The following is a 6,000-nucleotide window of genomic DNA, read 5'->3' as shown; positions in this document are numbered from 1 at the left end:
GGGCTAACTCACCTGGAAATGACAGGTTAGGAAATAGGGATCTGGAAGGAAGAATGCAAAACAGTTTGCTGCAAAAAAAGTAAGTAGCAAGATGGCACTGGGGTTTGACGTTGGCAGAGGATGGGGACTTTACCTTCCCTACGGAGATTTGGGGAAAAGATCTGCCGACGCTGGATATACAAGATTTATGGCAACTATCAATGTCTACATTTTGGTATATTACTAAGTCTGCACCTCTCAGAAAGAACCATTTATTTACAGTGCACAGAGTGTACTTGCCGCCTAATAAACTGACAAAGCTGCACAAACAGGAGGTGAAGTGCTGTCCTAAATGACATACATATGTTTCGGCAGTGCCCCCAGCTCCAGGACTTCTGGCACAATGTGGGTAAGAGCCTTACGGAGGTTATGGGACAACACAGAGGTAAAAACTAAATTAGTACTGTTTGGGTATTAAGCTGTAATTAAGGGAACATTTAAACATAGACATTTACTCTTTATATTGATTTTATTGGCTAGGCAAGAGATTTGCATTAAGTGGATATTTAATAGCCCGCCCACACAAGGAGAGTGGTTAGGAGCGATCCAGAGAGCTAATGAAATGGATCGTAGAGGGAATCAAAGTGGGAGGACAGAATTTCAGGACATCTGGGAGAAGAAATAGAACACAGAGAATTAGTGGAATAGAATATTAGAAAGATGTCAAATGATTATATATTACAGCAATAACCCACAAACAAGGTACCTGAGCTGGTGTTCCCAGAAAGAAGTCTCTTCCTTGGAATCAAGGGTTCAGGATGATAGGGGTTCCACTGGAATGAAGGGCCACAGGAAGCCAGTACAGAGAGAACGGGGACCCCTGCTATCTCCTCACCTGTTTATTGCAAGAGGACAAAAATAATTCACCTAGAAAAGGTTATCCGACTGAATCGCTGTGTCTACAATATTGAATTCCCAGATTCTGAGGAACACAGGGATACTCCTTTGTTATAACATTAGAACCCCCTGTATGGCCCCTTTGGCCAAAAGGGCCTGTACTTCCGGCTGCAAAATGGACATGTGGTCTTCTGTCAGCTGCCGTGATGGGGTGGAAGGTGCAGTGGAGTACACAGAAAAGGGAAGACATTATTGATGACCTATCTGTCAGATGCAATATTTTAACACTCATCAAGGAAATGACAGATCCAGCCTTCTACAGAGTGCCAGGGTTCCTGGAAAGGACACACTAAATCAGTTTTGAAGTAGGGGTTGCTGGAGGGATGGGGTACTGCACCGTATATTGTATCCGATGCTCTGGGAGCTCTGTACAGAAGCCGCGGCCTCAACCTAGAAAGGGCTGAGAAGTTTGTTGTGCCAGCAGCGGTATCTGAAGTTTACAGTATCCCACGTCACTAGTGTAACCCTGAAATTGTTGAGGAAACTGTTTGGTGAGTGTGGAGAGACTCAAGGAGTAGGCTGTGGCGCAACTCTCTTTATATCATTTGATGGCGGAATCTGTCTCCTCAGCTCCCTTTGTGCGACTGTCTAGAGGGAATGCACAAACAGCCCAATTGTCACCCTTCCTCAGACAGACATGGCTTTCACAGGCAGGCAGAGGCACAGAATGGTAAAGCAAGAAAATGCTCAATTTTTAAAAGTGGCAATTTCAAACACACAACTTAAAAACCAACTTTACTAAAAGATGTATTTTTAAATTTTGAGTTCAGGGACCCCAACCTCCAGATCTCTATCTCTTACCAATTAAAGGTTACACTTGTAAGAGGTTACATGGCAGCTCCTGTGAGAACCTATGGGAGAGATAGTCCTTGCAATAGTGAAAAACAAGATTGGCAGTATTTCACTATCAGAACATACATGTAAAACACACCAGTACATGTCCTACCTTCAAAGTACACTGCACCTGCGGCTAACTTGGGTCTACCTTAGGGGTGCCTTACATGTAGAAAAAAGGGGAGGTTTGGGCCTGGCAAGTGGTTTAAAACTGCCCACACAGACACTGCAGTGGCAGGTCTGAGACATGGTTGCCGGGCTACTCATGTGGGTAGGCCCACTAGTAGCATTTGATTTACAGACCCGGTCTTTGCTCTAACCTCGCACCAAAGAGACCCAGATAGGAGTGGAGGTGGAGAAGCCTTGGGCAGTTACAGAGGTTTATGGCAACAGGGCATGAATATGAAAATAAGCCTGTTGCAATGGTCTCCTCAATGAACCTCCGTGTCCCTAATGCCAGTCTTTCTTTTTCAGCCTCCGCCGGACACGCCGTTATACCGGGTAAGCCTGCATTCCTACAGCTACTTCACGTTGCCCATTTCGCGCCCATATTTTCACCCATTTACCGGGTGCCTTCTCTCCCAGGGGCCGCCTCCAAGGAACTACTCACTCCACGAGAACCAACAGGCTCCACCAATTCATTGGACCCCATCCATTTTGCCAATTATCACTGCCCCCTTCCTCTCTATTGCTCCCGGTAAGTGGCTGACACAGTACAACCACACGTACCTGTGTCTCCACCATCGCCCTACCAACACGCGCTCTTTCTCCCACAGCTCCTTACCATGCTCCATTAGCGGCATCCCCAGTGTAATCAATCTTCGCTGATCCACCAGCACATTCCTTGTCCTTCCCTCCATCTCCTCACCGCGTCCAGGGATTCATTTACCATCCCCCTCTAGCTCTTTTTTCTGCCTGTTTATTTCTCCTTGCCTCCTTTCTTGTACAGCACCCTGCACTTAGTAACCTGGTTCTGATGATGATCCTAATACTCAAGGATTGAAACGCTGTCGACATACCAGCGCATCTTGTGACTCCCTTTACTATGGTTCACTAAAATGTCTACATTTGTACAAAATTCATGTGAATAATTACCTGTGAACCAGAAGTTCCTTTGTATCCATTTGTCACGTCTTCACTTTGCGCCTTTGCTGTTTTCACTTGTCACCTGCGCCGTCCACTTGAGTGCACAAAGTTTGTCAGGTTACTTACGTATTCATTGCTTACAGTGCTGATACCACTGTTTCCAATTTATCTGTACCCTTCCAACTCTTGTTTTTTCTTGTATTTATTCAAAATACATAATGCCTTTGGCACATTCAATCAAACTATGAGTCTCCCTACCTTCCTTTCTTGCAAGGTTTTGTGCATGCCTACTTACCAAGCCTTTTAAATAATACCAGTTGAGACATAATTGTTTGTTTATACATACTCACCCAGATCTCAGCTAGGTCTATGGATTCACTCCTGTTGCTTATACGTAGGCCCACTAGTAGCATTTGATTTACAGACCCTGGGCACATACAGTGCACTTTACTTGGGACTTATCAGTAAATGAAATATGCCAAGCATGGATAACCAACTACAGATACAATTTACACAGGGAGCACTTTCACTTTAGCATTGGTCCCATTCTACTCTACCATGTCTTTGCTCTAACCTCACACTGAAGAGACCTAGATAGGAGTGGAGGTGGAGAAGCCTAGGGCAGTTACCGAGGGTTACGATAACAGGACAGGAATATGAAAATAAGTCGGTTGTCCAAATCTTAACCCCTTGTGTGCGTCGGACGGCGCCTGGCGTCACGGTGGGCATGAGTGGAGGACGGCCACGGGTTGTCCTAACTCCACCCACATAATAAAACAGCTGCACTGCGCGAAAATTCGTGCAGCGCGGAAAGGGTTAACTATCATGGATGGTTTGAGCCAGTGAGGACCCAAGGTCTTCTGGAACTGCTGGCAGGATATCACTGGCCATGTCCTAGCGAGCATGAATATTTCAGCCTAACAGACAGACCACACTGACCAATCTCAGTGTTAGGCAAATCAAAGAGCACATATGTTTCCTGAATGCCTCAATCCTCTCAGACTCCCTGTCCGGGGGAGTCGTGGGGAATGAATTGGGGGGGGGGGGAGGGGGGTCACCTTGCTGGTTGAAACCTGAACAACCCTGCTCTCTGGAGTAGGATGTTTAGTAAGAAAATCAGGGTCACCATGCGCAGGTCTGTGACATCTGGGTACCTGTCCATTCATCTATTGCAAGAACAGAGCTTTAACGAGTATCCATTAGCATCCAATAACTCATCTGCTTGTTGGATTACTACTGCAAATTATGCACGCTCTTCCACTGGAGGTCCAGATGGCGAGTCCAACCCTTTATAAAGGCAAGTATCAAGCCCACTGACCTCCAGTAAGTCCATATTAAAATTGCCATTAAGAGGGGTTAATCACCCCCCTTCTGTCCCAGTAGAGGCATAGGATGTGAATTGAGCTTTATGGCGACTGGTTTCGATTTAGTAATTTCATAGCATGACATCAGTCTGGATCGTGGTAAAATAAGTTCAGGGTCAGAAATTTAAACCAACATCAGACCCTCCTGCGGTGCTGGCAGCATTGGTGCAGGTGTTGATGAGGGATTGTGTAGGTTGTAGCCTGTACCAGAGCTGGGATGGAGCCCGTAACGTGTTCAAGGTAGTCAGGCGGCACCACAGACGGGCCCACCAGCTGTAACCCAACTGAGTGCCTCTGTGGATCCTTAGGGCCAGAAGGCTCACAAAAGCTAGCCATGAGTTCCAAATATCTGCAGCATGGCCTTATTAAAGACTTTAATTTGCGGTGGAGTCACCAATGGCCCCAGAAATTTAGGGATCAATGCGACCACCTGTGGGATTGCTCAGCAACAAGAGATCTGGACGAAAAGTGATAGACATTGTGACACACTTATGTCTTCTCTTTAGATGGAAAGTGATGGGGGTTGAGCCCCACTTCCCTTTCTTGTGCACATGTTTGGACTTTGATTTTGACTTACTGGAGGACTTTAAATACGAAGTAGACCTCTTACTGGGTAGAGTCCTCACCCTCGACTTGGAGCAGGACGTACATGAAGCTTGCAACTTCCTCTTGAGTTCCTCAAATTACAGCTTTACCGCTCGGTCCTGGGTCGCCTTAGGGTGCACTGGTCACATGACTTAGGGTCGTGTCAAGAGTCCAAACACCATAGAGACACCTCTTGGGGATCCATGACTGACATCTATTTCCTACAGTTGGGACATTGTTTCAAACCTGTAATCTTAGGAGGGGATACCATTCCCTTTCACACTGGATTTTTCTATTTAAAGTCATTAGAAGGTTCATGAAATTAGGAGTCGAGCAGCCTATCCTCATGGAAGGGCACAGAAAGAAACTGATGTTTGTTCGCAGGGGTGGGTGGGAAGGCGGATGACTAGGGCTTTGCTCCCCACTTGCAGGGCAGTATGAAGTCAACGTGGAGCACATTGCCACCTAGCAGCATACAGTAGCATTGCTGGCAAAAGCTTTCCAGACCCAGTCTGGCACCTGGGGAGTATTCGGAGGTGCGGAATCCATCAGAAGAGTCCATCTTATGTACTTCACCAGGATAAGGAGAGGTTGTTGATCCAGAGTATTAAAACTCTTTAGCTGCAGAAACCACCAAGGCATCAGAATCTGGTAGCTCTTTCAATAAGAGGGGATAGGATTCTGGCACCCTATATTTCTTTTTCCTGAAAGTGATCAAAAGATTTAATGAATGCCGGCCTGTGGAAAAGGATGTACTGTTGGTTCAAGACAGTGACGATAGGTCTCGCAAAGGTTTTCGAAGCAAAGTCTGAAGAATTATCAATGTTTCATAGACCGGAGTAGCAGTCTCAATATTGATTTCTTTTCGTCACTATCTTGAAAGCTACATAATTCACTGGGGAGATTGTAGGTAACACATAATCTACAGACACAACAAAATCTCATTGAAATCAGCAACTGAAGAAGATGATGGTCTTCTGGGAGGGCTGATAGATGAGTAACTGGAATACCTGTCTGAGTCTTTTTTAGCATCTAGAAGGACAGTCCCTCTTTTGGAAGGTTAATCCTGGGGAGAAATAGGAAGGCCATGCCTCTTCTCTTTGTGTCACTGTTGCGAAGCTGACCGAGGTGGGTTATCTCCCCCACATGATGGTGATGGAGGTACAGGAGCTCTGGATGGAGAACAGTAGCTCTC

The sequence above is a fragment of the Lissotriton helveticus genome, chromosome 3_1 (assembly GCF_964261635.1).
Source record: "Lissotriton helveticus chromosome 3_1, aLisHel1.1, whole genome shotgun sequence".
Taxonomy (NCBI): domain Eukaryota; kingdom Metazoa; phylum Chordata; class Amphibia; order Caudata; family Salamandridae; genus Lissotriton; species Lissotriton helveticus.
This window is presented reverse-complemented; position numbering follows the sequence as displayed.